We start from the raw sequence: 15399 nt of genomic DNA, 5'->3' as shown, positions 1-15399 counted from the left end.
ATCATATTCTGGGGTAATTCATCGTTGAGTAGAAAAGTATTCATTGCACAAAAACGTGTAATCAGAATAATTGCTGGAGCCCTCCCACGGTCATCCTGCAGACATCTATTTAAGGATCTAGGGATCCTCACAGTATATATATTCCCTTATGAAATTTGTTGATAATAATCCAACCCAATTCAAAAGTAATAGCAGTGTGCATACCTATAACACCAGGAGAAAGGATGATCTTCACTATGCAGGGTTAAATCTGACTTTGGCACAGAAAGGGGTAAATTATGCTGCCACAAAAGTCTTTGGGCACCTACCAAACAGCATCAAAAGCCTGACAGATAGCCAACTAACATTTAAAAATAAATTAAAAGAATTTCTAGATGACAACTCCTTCTACTCATTGGCTGAATTTTTAGATATAAAGTAAGTAAAAAAAAAAAAAAAAAAAAAAAAAAACTTTAATCATTAGTGTCATGCAATATTTTGTGTAATGTAATTTCTTGTACAGACATATTTTATTAACCTGACACGTTCCACATCATTACGAAGTGTCGTATTCATGATCTATGGAACAAGTATTAATCTAATCTAATCTAATCTAATCTAATCTTATGAAATGGACTATGGAGTATGGTCTCTGTAGTGGGACTGTTATTTTAAAATAACGGGACTCCGATGTATCGATATTTAGAAAAAAATAACATTATCAGCTCTCGATGTATCGGAAGAAATTATCGATATGTCAGCGGAAAATCTATCTACGTACCTGCCTATTCAAATAATGGCTGCACATTGTAAATATTCTGCTGGTTTTAGAGCTGTATATGTAAGTATTGATATATTATTAGATATTCTGTAAATCATCAAGCTATGGGCCTGTCTATCCCCCTTAGAGCAAGATTCGAAAGGAAATCGATGCACGTTCAAGCTTGGCGATAACCAGTTTGCTAACAATGGTAGCAGCAATGTTAGTGGCACAATAAAAGGTGTCTGATGGGTCAATCGTCCTGTTTCGTCACATATCGAATTTTTCAGGAGCGCTTCATCTTGACTTGCCTATTTCCTCATTTCTACAAACGGCAGCGACGTAGCATTTGTAGTGTCAAGTGTAAAGCTAAACGTTGCAGTTTCTGTTGGTAGCGCCGATTATGTCAGCATTTTCCCCTCGCACGTCTCCGCCCACTGCAACGGCCAGTCTTCTCATTTATATTTTTGTTCATAATTTTCAGCAATTGTTTTTGAATAATGTCGACGAGATGCGTTAAAAATTGTTATTTAACGCAAGTGGTGTGCTGCTTCTTTGTTTCTTGTTATTCCATTCACACTGCCACCCCCCCCCCCCCTCCCCTGCAGAGCAGTCTTCTTCATATAATTGCTTCATACAGTCAGAGACAAAGTTGGGACACGATAGAAACTCAAAAAGTAGTAAGAATCCTTCACACAGTGAAAGTAAAATTATGTCCTCTTACAATTTCAAAAGAACGACTTAAAATATTTTCCGAAAATTGTGAAAAATTATAATATAAAATAAAAATATCGGCACTCGATATCCGTTTTAATACAGATATATCGATGTATCTGAGGAAAAATTGTCGCCGATACATATCCATATCTTTTGGAAAAGAATATCAATATTATTCAACAGCCCTAGTTGGAGCATCACAACGAATGCAAACCACCTTTCAAATGTCCATAATTCATTTGACCTGTTACAGGTGTCGGATGTCGTAGGTGTGGCAGACTGGTAAAACAGGACAGGCGGCGAATTGTGGTGGAACTAACATCAAACTTAATGCTGGACAGAGTACAAGTGTGTGTGAAAACACAGTGCACCAAACACTGGCGACGCATGAATGTGCCAATGTTAACACCACATATTTGGTAACTACGACTGAAATGGGCATATGACCATCAGCACTGGAAGTTGGCGCAATGCCAAAGCGTTGCATGGTCTGCCAAATCGCGATACGTTCTTCATCATGCCGATGGGAGGACACAAATACCTCGCCTTCCATAGGAACAGATCCTTGACACACCATCCTTGTGAGACGGAGACAAGATGGCGGTGGCTCCATTGTGTTGTGGGGAACACTTACATGAGTATCCATGGGTCCAGTGGAGCTCGTGGAAGGAACCATGGCGGCCAAGGAGTATCGTACACTGGTTGCAAACTGCGTACACCCCTTCATGACGATCGTGTTTCCCTCCCTAGAATTTTTGGGAATTACGTGACTTGTATGTACAATGTGGTGCAAACTCCCTCCAGTGACCTACCAGGACCTCATTTCTTCCATCCCATGACTGGCCGCCATTGTTATCCATGCCAAAGGAGGATATACCAGCTCTCAGGTAGGTGTTCATAATGTTCTGGCTGATTAGTGTAGTTGCAAGTATCAAGGAGAGGTCCCAAGGGGAACAACTGACTTTCAGAAACCTCTTACAAGTAGTGTAGGTTATGGTTCTAGGTGTCACATGATACAGTCTTAATTAATTGCATAAAAATAATGATGACAGTCACTTATATCACGAAAGACTATATAAATAGTCAGGGCAACCACAGGTGTGAATATACTTCTCGGAAAATAGGAAACCCTTTCAGCGGTATGAAAATCCTTTTTTATTGGACTCGCAATAAAAGTCCAATAAAAAACGGATTGGGGGATTCTGAATAATCTACTTTGTTACTGCATGATCAGCCACCTACTGGATGACAAATTCTTATACACACTCAGCAAAATGGCCACTTTAAATTAATTCAAAACGGAAAGCAGTCTCAAAGCACTCTCAAAGAGAAGAATTTGAACTGAAATTTAACTCCTTTTACAAGAAGTTTCTTATGGTTTGCCAGGATTATTTTTGCAAAATCTGCCAATTGTTTTCACAGAGCTGAAGCTTACTCTTGTGTAATGTCATGGTTCGTCTTGTTGGGTGACAGAGAGGGTGGACAAACTCTTTATTTTTGCTCTCCTGCTCGCAGCGCTCAGCGACTTTATTATTTTCCTAGCACCACCCCATAATGTGCTACCCCGTAGCTCTTCTCTGTGGAGCGGAAGGAGTTTCTGGCGTTGCCCGTGATGGGCTAGGAACCGCTTCATCACTTATCGAGAGGTGTATTACTTCACTACGGAACTAAATACAGCACAACAATCACGTCATAATGGCTACATACGCAATGTTCTGTATTAGATTGCTGAGGTTGGCAACAGCTGGACGCAAAACATGAACGGACCGAAGTCGACTGACTCCTACCAGCTTCTAACAGTTCAGAACTAGACAGCCACCGCTCTTCTCTCATTGTGAGCATACTTTATATGAACAGTCCCTGATCGTTGTAGTCTGGGGTTTCATTTCACGAGAGAAATGGCCGTTTATGGAGATGGTGGTGTAGGGTTACTGGATACCGGAATATTTGATTAACAAACAACAAACTTCCTGAGGCAGTAAACTACTAGCTTAGAAGCATGCAGAAATGTATTCAGCATAATACAGCATTCTTATAATTATGAGGGACTAGCTTCCCCTCTCTCATCAATGACGAGACTCAGAACTCTTAAGATAAGTGGCGCAACTGTGCAAATAGCATTAATCATAGATCTCTCTAATATCCTTGTGCAACTTCTTGCTACAGATCCCAGTTAGTTAGGAAGATCCTTAAGGTCAAGAATGTACCCCACGACCTGAAAAGAATTGTGTATCCAAGTGCCATGTAAGGGGTCTTCAACCCCCATAAGCTGTGCAAGGATTTTGTCGAACTTCGTGGGTGAAAGTGTTTAGAACGTACATTACACTCACTGAACTGTGTAGTGGGCTCCAGATACCCATAGCGTAGGAAGATTCTGCAGCTTAGTTCTATGAGAAACACACAAGTGAATGCAGAGCCATACAGAACAGTAGATACGTTATGAACAGAGGTGGTATGTCTTCAGGAGACCAATGTGACAAAGGACGACTTCTACTTTTCCATCTGATTGTGAGTAATTACTAGACATCCCAAAGCAGTGTCTGTGACAGTTGTAAGAAACGACAAATTATACATCATTTAAGTAACCATTCACGTAACATAAACAGAGCTGTGTCATACAGTCTATAAAAACGGAATGTGTAACAGATCTTACGCAAATTTCATTATTCGAGATGTAGTAGTTCCCCTGGTCATCAGTGATCAGGTTTATGTTCAGAATTTAAAGTTGCCCAAACCCACATTGGAAGTAGTCTGTGCAGCTAATAACACAACTGAAATATCGGTAATCGCTCAACAAAATACTAGTGAGGAAGTAAAGGTACTCCAGTTAAACTCCTAACAAAGGTATCATTCTGATGATTACGTCGTCATCATTGTTGACAACGTCTTCACAGTCCATGCACAGTACATGATAGCACAAACCACAAAGAAGGAGAGTTCATTGGCGTAACAAGAAAAATAGTCTCCATGAGCCGAACTCGCATCCTACCCCACCACACAGGCACATATGTCAATCCAGTCTCAGTTTGAGGGAAGCCAGAATATGTACTGGTTAGGATAACCAAAACCATTTGTCGTGAAATCTCAAAACATTTTCGCCCAACGTGACACTAATATAAGTGCACCCCACCCATCTCCAGCTCTGATACTGGGTAGCTGTTAGCAGTATATCAAGATCATCGTCACAGTCTGTAGGAACTACTGTTAGAGCATCACCAGCGCCAGTATCCAACCTGTTTATAATACTTAATATCTCATATACGTTAGCCCAATCAGAACGTGATGTGTCATTGCTGTAGTAAGCAAGGTCACGTGACATGTGTTCGGAACACTCGTCCTACTAGACTGCACAGCCGGCAGTATGTAAACAATACATTGTCAATACACAATCAGTAAACGGAAGCCCCAAACACATGTGTCACATTCCAATTAGATATAGTTGGTCCAGTGTCTCATATCAATGGGAAAACATACAGAATTATTATTTCGCCAAATCTACAACCATCACAACGGAGTGTTCTTGACTGCAGCAACTTCTAGGCTCAAATTACAGTGACAGCAGAATACATGCAAGAAAAACCGAATATTAACATTGCTAGTAGCAGGTTCCCCTTCAGCATTAAACAATTGTGGTTAGCGTGCTTTTGGCTTCCATATGTAGGATTCAGTAAGTCTAGTATCTGGATACAAAGTTCTCGGTAAACTTGCCGCATCAAATTTTGATGAAACCCCAAGCTTTCGCTGACCACCTTCACTATCTTCGCGAAAGATACTGTAGCCGAACCTAGTATCTGACGTGATATCATTCTTGAGTTTCGATACACAGTATGAAGAAAATGCGCAAATATTCTAGCCAGGGGTAGGACGCGTGGATAGCCACGCTGCGCTTATACCCGCGAACGGATCAGCTTGTCCATGTTTTTGCAAAGCGGAACCAGTTTCAACCGGTCTTCAATAATGTTTTAAGATGGAGATCGAACAGCTTCAGGAGCAACAAGTGATAACGCCAATTTCCTCAAGTCGACGAGCCACACCTTTAGTGGTTATTAGTTGGATCGGTTTAAGGCTCCCAAGTGCAAAATTGGTATATAGGATGTACCAAAATAAGTAGCGAAAACTGATACGGGTGAAAGTATACGAAAATAGAGGCAAAAACATTCCAGTAAACATAGGTTCGCAGACGAACTGTTTGCGAGATAATTACAAATGATTGGTTATGGGCCTTCAGTATGAAATATTGTGCTAGCACAAATTAATATGTCGCTGGAGCATCTCTATGCATTTGTGGCAGTTTTAAGGCAACAATATACACTGAGTTGACAAAAGTTTAGGGATACCTTCTAATACGAAAGTTTGTCTCGAAATCTGACAGGAAATCCAAAGACATTCTGGTCGTATGTGAAGTATGCTAGCGACAAGAGACAATGCCTTCTCTGCGCGACAACAATGGAGATACTATCGAAGACAGTGCTACCAAAGCAGAGTTACTAAACACAGCCTTCAGAAATTCATTTGCCACAGAAGACGAAATAAATAATCCAGTATTCGAATCAAGAACAGCTGCCAACATGACTAACATAGGGGTAGATAACCTCGGAGTAGTCAAGAAACTTAAATCACGTAATAAAAACAAGTCTCTATTCCAGACTGTATACCAGTTAGGTTCCTTTCAGAGTATGCTGAAGCAATAACTCCATACTTAACAAACATATACAACCGTTCGATCGACGAAAGATCCGTACACAAAGACTGGAAAGTCACACAGGTCACACCGATATTCAAGAAAGGTAGTAGGAGTAATCCACTAAATTATAGGCCCATATCATTAACGTTGATATGTAGCAGGATTTGGGAACATATATTGTGTTCGAACATTATGAATTACCTCGAAGAAAGCTGTCTATTGACACACAGTCAACACTGATTTAGAAAACATCGTTCTTGTGAAACAAAATTAGCTCTTCACTCGCACGAAGTGTTGAGTGCTATTGAAAAGGGATTTCAAATGGATTCCGTATTTCTGGATTTCCGGAAGGCTTTTGACACTGTATCACATAAGCGGATTGTAGTGAAATTGCGTGCTTGTAGGATATCGTCTCAGTTTTGTGACTCGATTCGTAATTTCGTGTCAGAGGTCACATTTCGGAGTAACTGACAAAAAGTCATCTAGTAAAACAGAAGTGATTTCTGGCGTTCCCCAAGGTAGTGTTATAGACCCTTTGCGTTTCCTTATCTATATAAACGATTTGGGAGACAATCTGAGCAGCCGTCTTAGGTTGTTTACAGATGACGCTGTCGTTTATCGACTAGTAAAGTCATCAGAGGCTGAAAACAAATTGCAAAACGATTTAGAAAAGAGATCTGTATGGTACGGCTGAAAGCAAGGGGAAACTACGGCCGTAATTTTTCCCGACGGCATGCAGCTTTACTGTATGATTAAATGATAATAGCGTCCTCTTGGGTAAAATATTCCGCAGGTAAAATAGTCCCCCATTCGGATCTCCGGGTGGCGACTACTCAAGAGGATGTCGTTAACAGGAGAAAGAAAACTGGCATTCTACGGATAGGAGCGTGGAATGTCTGATCCCTTAATCGGACAGGTAGGTTAGAAAATTTAAAAAGGGAAATGGATAGGTTAAAGTTAGATATAGTGGGAATTAGTGAAGTTCGGTGGCAGGAGGAACAAGGCTTCTGGTCAGGTGACTACAGGGTTATAAACACAACATCAAATAAGGGTAATGCAGGAGTAGGTTTAATAATGAATAGGAAAATAGGAATGCGGGTAAGCTACTACAAACAGCATAGTGAACACATTATTGTGGCCAAGATAGATACGAACCCCACACCTATTACAGTAGTACAAGTTTATATGCCAACTAGCTCTGCAGATGACGAAGAAATTGATGAAATGTATGATCAAATCAAAGAAATTATTCAGATAGTGAAGGGAGACGAAAATTTAATAGTCATGGGTGACTGGAATTCGGTAGTAGGAAAAGGGAGAGAAGGAAACATAGTAGGTGAATATGGACTGGGGCAAAGAAATGAAAGAGGAAGCAGCCTGGTAGAATTTTGCACAGAGCACAACTTAATCATAGGTAACACTTGGTTCAAGAATCATAAAAGAAGGCTGTATACATGGAAGAAGCCTGGAGATACTGACAGGTTTCAGATAGATTATATAATGGTAAGACAGAGATTTAGGAACCAGGTTTTAAATTGTAAGACATTTCCAGGGGCAGATGTGGACTCTGACCACAATCTATTGGTTATGACCTGTAGATTAAAACTGAAGAAACTGCAAAAAGGTGGAAATTTAAGGAGATGGGACCTGGATAAACTGAAAGAACCAGAGGTTGTGCAGAGTTTCAGGGAGAGCATAAGGGAGCAATTGACAGGAATGGGGGAAAGAAATACAGTGGAAATAGAATGGATAGCTTTGAGGGATGAAGTAGTGAAGGCAGCAGAGGATCAAGTAGGTAAAAAGACGAGGGCTAGTAGAAATCCTTGGGTAACAGAAGAAATATTGAATTTAACTGATGAAAGGAGAAAATATAAAAATGCAGTAAATGAAGCAGGCAAAAAGGAATACAGACGTCTCAAAAATGAGATCGACAGGAAGTGCAAAATGGCTAAGCAGGGATGGCTAGAGGACAAATGTAAGGATGTAGTGGCTTATCTCACTAGGGGTAAGATAGATACTGCCTACAGGAAAATTAAAGAGACCTTTGGAGATAAGAGAACCACTTGTATGAACATCAAGAACTCAGATGGAAACCCAGTTCTAAGCAAAGAAGAGAAAGCAGAAAGGTGGAAGGAGTATATAGAGGGTCTATACAAGGGCGATGTACTTGAGGACAATATTATGGAAGTGGAAGAGGATGTAGATGAAGATGAAATGGGAGATACGATACTGCGTGAAGAGTTTGAAAGAGCACTGAAAGACCTGAGTCGAAACAAGGCCCCCGGAGTAGACAACATTTCATTGGAACTACTGACGGCCTTGGGAGAGCCAGTCCTGACAAAACCCTACCATCTGGTGAGCAAGATTTATGAAAGAGGCGAAATACCCTCAGACTTCAAGGAGAATATAATAATTCAAATCCCAAAGAAAGCAGGTGTTGACAGATGTGAAAATTAGCGATCCATCAGTTTAATAAGTCACAGCTGCAAAATACTAACGCGAATTCTTTACAGACGAATGGAAAAACTAGTAGAATCCGACCTTGGGGAAGATCAGTTTGGATTCCGTAGAAATGTTGGAACACGTGAGGCAATACTGACCCTACGACTTACCTTAGAAGCTAGATGAAGGAAGGGCAAACCTACATTTCTAGCATTTGTAGACTTAGAGAAAGCTTTTGACAATGTTGACTGGAATACTCTCTTTCAAATTCTAAAGGTGGCAGGGGTAAAATACAGGGGGTGAAAGGCTATTTACAATTTGTACAGAAACCAGATGGCAGTTATAAGAGTCGAGAGACATGAAAGGGAAACAGTGGTTGGGAAGGGAGTGAGACAGGGTTGTAGCCTCTCACCGATGTTATTCAATCTGTATATTGAGGAAGCAGTGAAGGAAACAAAAGAAAAGTTCGGAGTAGGTATTAAAATCCATGGAGAAGAAATAAAAACTTTGAGGTTCGCCGATGACATTGTAATTCTGTCAGAGACAGCAAAGGACTTGGAAGAGCAGTTGAACGGAATGGATAGTGTCTTGAAAGGAGGATATAACATGAACATTAACAAAAGCAAAACGAGGATAATGGAATGTAGTCAAATTAAGTCGGGTGATGTTGAGGGTATTAGATTAGGAAATGAGACACTTAAAGTAGTAAAGGAGTTTTGCTATTTGGGGGGCAAAATAACTGATGATGGTCGATGTAGAGAGGATATGAAATGTAGACTGGCAATGGCAAGGAAAGCGTTTCTGAAGAAGAGAAATTTGTTAACATCGAGTATAGATTTAAGTGTCAGGAAGACATTTCTGAAAGTATTTGTATGGAGTGTAGCCATGTATGGAAGTGAAACATGGACGATAAATAGTTTGGACAAGAAGAGAATAGAAGCTTTCGAAATGTGGTGCTACAGAAGAATGCTGAAGATTAGATGGGTAGATCGCATAACTAATGAGGAAGTATTGAATAGGATTGGGTAGAAGAGAAGTTTATGGCACAACTTGACCAGAAGAAGGGATCGGTTGGTAGGACATGTTCTGAGGCATCAAGGGATCACCAATTTAGTATTGGAGGGCAGTGTGGAGGGTAAAAATAGTAGAGGGAGACCAAGAGATGACTACACTACGCAGATTCAGAAGGATGTAGGTTGCAGTGGGTACTGGGAGATGAAGAGGCTTGCACAGGATAGAGTAGCATGGAGAGCTGCATCAAACCAGTCTCAGGACTGAAGACCACAACAATAACAATCTGTATGGTGCGAGAATTAGCAATTGACCCCAAATAACGAATTGTATGAGGTCATCCACATGAGTGCAGAAAGGAATCCGTTAAACTTCGGTTACACGATAAACCAGGAAATCTAAACGCCGTAAATTCAACTAAATACCTAGGAATTACAATTACGAACAACTTAAATTGGAAGAAAGACACAAAAAATGTTGGGGGGAAAACTAACCAAAGACTGCGTTTTATTGGCAGGACATTTAGAAAATGTAACAGATCTACCAAAGAGACTACCTACACTACGTTTGTCCGTCCTCTTTTAGAATACTGCTGCGCGGTGTGGGATCCTTACCAGATAGGTAAGTACATCGAAAAAGTTCATAGCAGGGCACAACGTTTTATATTATCGCGAAATTTGGAGACATTGTCACTGCAGTGATGCAGGATTTGGGATGGACATCATTAAGACAAAGGCGGTTTTCGTTGAGGTGGAATCTTCTCACGAAATTCCAATCACTAACTTTCTCTTCCGAATGCGAAAATATTTAATTAAATTTAAGTGACTTGTGACTAGGACCTCCCGTCGGGTAGACCGTTCTTTCCATTTGACACCACTTCGGAAACTTGCGCGTCGATGGGGATGAAATGATGATGATGATTAGGACAACACAACACCCACTCCCTGAGCGGAGAAAATCTCCGACCCAGCCTGGAGTCGAATCCGGGCCCATAGGATTGACAGTCTGTCGCGCTGACCACTCAGCTACCGGGGGCGGACAATATTTTGTTGATACCGACGTACATAGGGAGAAACGATCACCATGATAAAATAAGGGAAATCAGAACTCACACGGAAAGATATACACTAAATGATCAAAAGTAACCGGACACCTGGCTGAAAATGACTTACAAGTTCGTGGCGCCCTTCATCGATAATGCTGGAATTCAATATGTTGTTGGCTCACCCTTAGCCTTAACAGCTTCCACTCTCGCAAGCATACGTTCAGTCAGTTGCTGGAAGTTTAATTGGGCAATGGGAGCCCATTCTTCACGGAGTGCTGCATTGAGGAGAGGTGTCGATCTCGGTCGGTGAGGCCCGGCACGAACTCGACGTTCCAAAACGTCCCACAGATGTTCTGTAGGATTCAGGTCAAGACTCTGTGCAGGCCAGTCCATTACAGGGATGTTATTGTCGAATAACCACTCCGCAACAGGCGTCCGTTATGAACATGTGCTCGATTGTGTTGAAAGATGCAATCGTCATCCCCGAATTGCTCTTCAACAGTGGGAAGCAAGAAGATGCTTAAAACATCAATGGCCGGCCGCGGTGGTCTCGCGGTTCTAGGCGCGCAGTCCGGAACCGTGCGACTGCTACGGTCGCAGGTTCGAATCCTGCCTCGGGCATGGATGTGTGTGATGTCCTTAGCTTAGTTAGGTTTAAGTAGTTCTAAGTTCTAGGGGCTAATGACCACAGCAGTTGAGTCCCATAGTGCTCAGAGCCATTTGAACCAAAACATCAATATAGGCCTATTCTGTGATAGTGCCACGCAAAACAACAAGGGGTGCAAGCCCCCTCCATGAAAAACACGACCACACCATAACCCCACCACCTCCGAATTTGGCACTACACACGCTGGCAGATGACGTTCACTGGGAATACGCCATACCCACACCCTGCCATCGGATCGCTACATTGTGTACCGTGATTCGTCACTCCACACAATGTTTTTCCACTGTTCAGTCGTCCAATGTTTACGCTCCTTACACCAAGTGAAGCGTCGTTAGCATTTACCGGCGTGATGTGTGGCTTAAGAGCAGCCTCTCGACCATCAAATCCAAGATTACTCACCTCCCGCCTAACTGTCATAGTACTTGAAGTGGATCCTGATGCAATTTGGAATTCCTGTGTGATGGTTTGGATAGACGCCTGCCTATTACACTTCTTCAACTGTCGACGGTCTCTGTCAATCAACAGACAAGGTCGGCCTGAACGCTTTTGTGCTGTACGTGTCCTTTCACTTTTCCCCTTCACTATCACATCGGAAACAGTGGACCTAGGGATATTTATGAGTGTGGAAATGTCGCGTACAGACGTATGACACAATGAGAAACGTATGTTTTTTGGGGTGTCCGGATACTTTTGATCACATAGTGTAGGTGTTCGTTCTTTCCGCGCGCTATACGAGATTGGAATAATAGAGAATCGTGAAGATGGTTTGATGAACCCTCTGCCAGGCATTTAAGTGTGATTTGCAGAGTATCCATGTTGGCGTAGATGTAGATGTAATATCGTGTCGAACTTCCTGCTGCCTAGCGTAGTGCAGCAACTCGACTTGGCATGGATTCAACAAGTCGTTGGAAGTTCCCTGCAGAAATATTGAGCCATGCTGCCTCTTAAGCCAGCCATAACTGCCAAAGTGGTACAATCGCAGGACTTTGTGCATGAACTGACCTGACGATTATGTCCCACAGATGTTCGATGGGATTCATGTTGGGCAATCTGGGTGGCCAAATCATTCGCTCGAATTGTCCACAATGTTCTTCAAACCAGTCGCAAACAATTGTGGTCTGGTGACATGGCGTATTGCCATCCATAACATGAAGTCCATGAATAGCTGCAAATGATCTCCAAGTAGCTGATCATAACTAGTTTCGGTCAATGATCGGTTCAGTTGGATTAGAGGACCGAGTCCATTTCGTATAAACAGAGCACACACTATTATGAGCCACCACCACTTGACAACATGGTTTCATGGCTTCTTTGGGTCTGCGCCACACCCTAACTCTACCATCAGCTCTTATCAACTGAAATTGGGACTCATCTGACCAAGTCACGGGTTTCCAGTTGTATAGTGTCCAACCGATACAGTCACGCGCCCAGGGGAGGCGCTGCAGGCGATCTCGTGCTGTTAACAGAGGCATTCGCGTCCGTCTTCTGCTACCATAGCTCATTAACGCCGAATTTCGCCGTACTATCCAAATGGATATGTTCGTCGTACGTCCCAGATTGATTTCTACGGTTATTTCAGGCAGTGTTGTTGTCTCTTAGCACTGACAACTCTATGCAATCACCACTGCTGTCGGTCGTTAAGTAAAGGCCATTAGCCATTGTGTCGACCGTCGTGATCAGTAATGCCTGAAATTTGGTATTCTCGGCGCACTCTTGACACTTTTGGATGTCGGAATATTGAATTCCCTATCGAATCCCGAAATGGAATGTCCCATGCGTCTTGCTCCTAAAACTGTTCAAAATCTGTTAATTCCCGTAGTGCAGCCATAATCGTGTCAGACATCCTCCATTGTACTGTCCCTTTTTACACTGCGTACGCGATACTACCGCCATCTGTATATGTGCATATCGCTATCCGATGACTTTTGTCCCCATAGTGTTGGTGAGCTCAAAGTTTACGTTTCGATTTACCTACGTTTATTTGAAATGACATTAGTACAAGCGCCGGCCAGTGTGGCCGAGCGTTTCTAGGCGCTACAGTCTGGAATCGCGCCACCGCTACGGTCGCAGGTTCGAATCCTGCCTTGGGCATGGATGTGTGTGATGTCCTTAGGTTGGTTAGGTTTAAGTAGTTCTAAGTTCTAGGGGACTGATGAGCTCTGAAGTTAAGTCCCATAGTGTTCAGAGCCATTTGAACCATTTATTAATACAAGCTGCGGCCTTCACCCTCCAAATAACCTTCTCTCTCGATGAAATGCAGTTAGTCCAGTCAAATTAGACAAAAAATCGTCTCAACCCGGAAACTTTTATAAACAACCTGAAAATTGGCAGAAATGCTCAAGATGATGTCCAGACCAAACTCCCAAAAGTCCCAAAAAAATCCACTGGAATTTTCGAGTTGTAACCGTAGTAACTGGCCAAACGACCGACTGGCTTCATTTCTCCGTCAAATTGTTTGTATTGCTGTCTATTATAGCCAAAAAATGAAAATATAAATTCTAAAATAATCGATTGTGCAGTGTTAAAATGCTATTCTGAAAAAAATAGACTCCGAAAGAGTTTATACTCCATAACCTTTGGCAGAATATTTGTTTTGTGTCGTGGTTAAAAGCAATAATAAACGCTCCACAAACTACTCAGCGAGAGTCGCGCACAATGTATAAGGCAGATTTTGGGAAGGCAGTGAACTGGCTTCGGTCACACACTCCTTTTGAAGACTGTAACAACCTTCTGGTGTCCGTTCCGTCTGTCAGTGTGCAATGCAATCGACTAAGAGCAGCGGGTCAATGACGTCCACTTAATGAAATTATGGTTCTTGCCTTTGTGCCTAAAACGGCCAAGATTACAGACACTGTCGTCGAAATAAATACAAATCATCGACTGCTATGCGTTGTATGTACCGATGATGACCTTGGAGAATACCTGAAATATGAAGTAACAGCAACGCCTCCTGCCCCGTTTGACGGGACTTTGATACGAAAAAACACGAACTGTGTATTACACTCGACGTTCTTGACGTGATGGCGTCTGCCAAAAGTAACACACACACACACACAAACGAAAAATGTATGGTGAGTTCACTTCTATGTATTCTTTATTATTAGCTACAGTAGTCTGTGGATTACATTCATATCTGTATAACTACCACACTTACTAGAATGAAATTTTCACTCTGCAGCGGAGTGTGCGCTGATATGAAACTTCCTGGCACATTAAAACTGTGTGCCCGACCGAGACTCGAACTCGGGACCTTTGCCTTTCGCGGGCAAGTGCTCTACCAACTGAGCTACCGAAGCACGACTCACGCCCGGTACTCACAGCGAGATACTGGCAGAAGTAAAGCTGTGAGTACAGGGGGTGAGTCGTGCTTCGGTAGCTCAGTTGGTAGAGCACTTGCCCGCGGAAGGCAAAGGTCCCGAGTTCGAGTCTCGGTCGGGCACACAGTTTTAATCTGCCAGGAAGTTTCATACCACACTTACTATTTTTCGAGTATGATTAAAGCAGTATGACAAATGAAAGTTCTATAACAATACTAGAGAATAGTTCCGTTATAAAATTTATTGATTTCTCTTTAGCCGGTCTCGGTGGCCTTGCGGTTCTGGCGCTGCAGTCCGGAACCGCGGGACTGCTACGGTCGCAGGTTCGAATCCTGCCTCGGGCATGGGTGTGTATGATGTCCTTAGGTTAGTTAGGTTTAAGAAGTTCTAAGTTCTGACCTAAGATGTTGAGTCCCATAGTGCTCAGAGCCATTTTTTGATTTCTTTTTATCTGGGCCCCACCAACGAAATTGATAACCAGCTGGCAGTGCGCAGACATGTTTTATTCGTCCAACTGCACAACTCAACGGTAGATAATACATCTCTAATTAATACAGTGATGTCCTCCGCTGTTTTTCTGGAAGAAAGGCGTTATTAAATTTGCTGCTGAGGATCGAGAGCTGTGTAAGTAATCGGCGTTATAAAGTATTTGTTAAGAAGGACCTAGAAGATATTGCTGAAGAAATGTCGCAGGAAACAAACAAACAAAAGTGCAAATGTATGTGAAATCTTATGGGACTTAACTCCTGAGGTCATCAGTCTCTAAGCTTACACGCT

The 15399-nt window shown here is 42.2% G+C and overlaps 1 non-coding gene across 1 annotated transcript; it reads left to right on the top strand.

Moving 5' to 3' along the window:
- The first annotated feature begins 14670 nt into the window (after nt 1–14670).
- Trnap-cgg (transfer RNA proline (anticodon CGG)) lies at nt 14671–14745 on the top strand. The gene has a single exon. It is a non-coding gene; the product is annotated as a tRNA-Pro (tRNA).
- Nucleotides 14746–15399: the final 654 nt, after the last annotated feature.

Source organism: Schistocerca gregaria, chromosome X, assembly GCF_023897955.1.
Source record: "Schistocerca gregaria isolate iqSchGreg1 chromosome X, iqSchGreg1.2, whole genome shotgun sequence".
Lineage (NCBI taxonomy): Eukaryota > Metazoa > Arthropoda > Insecta > Orthoptera > Acrididae > Schistocerca > Schistocerca gregaria.
The sequence above is the reverse complement of the archived record's forward strand: the minus strand, read 5'-3'. Positions and strand labels throughout refer to the sequence as shown.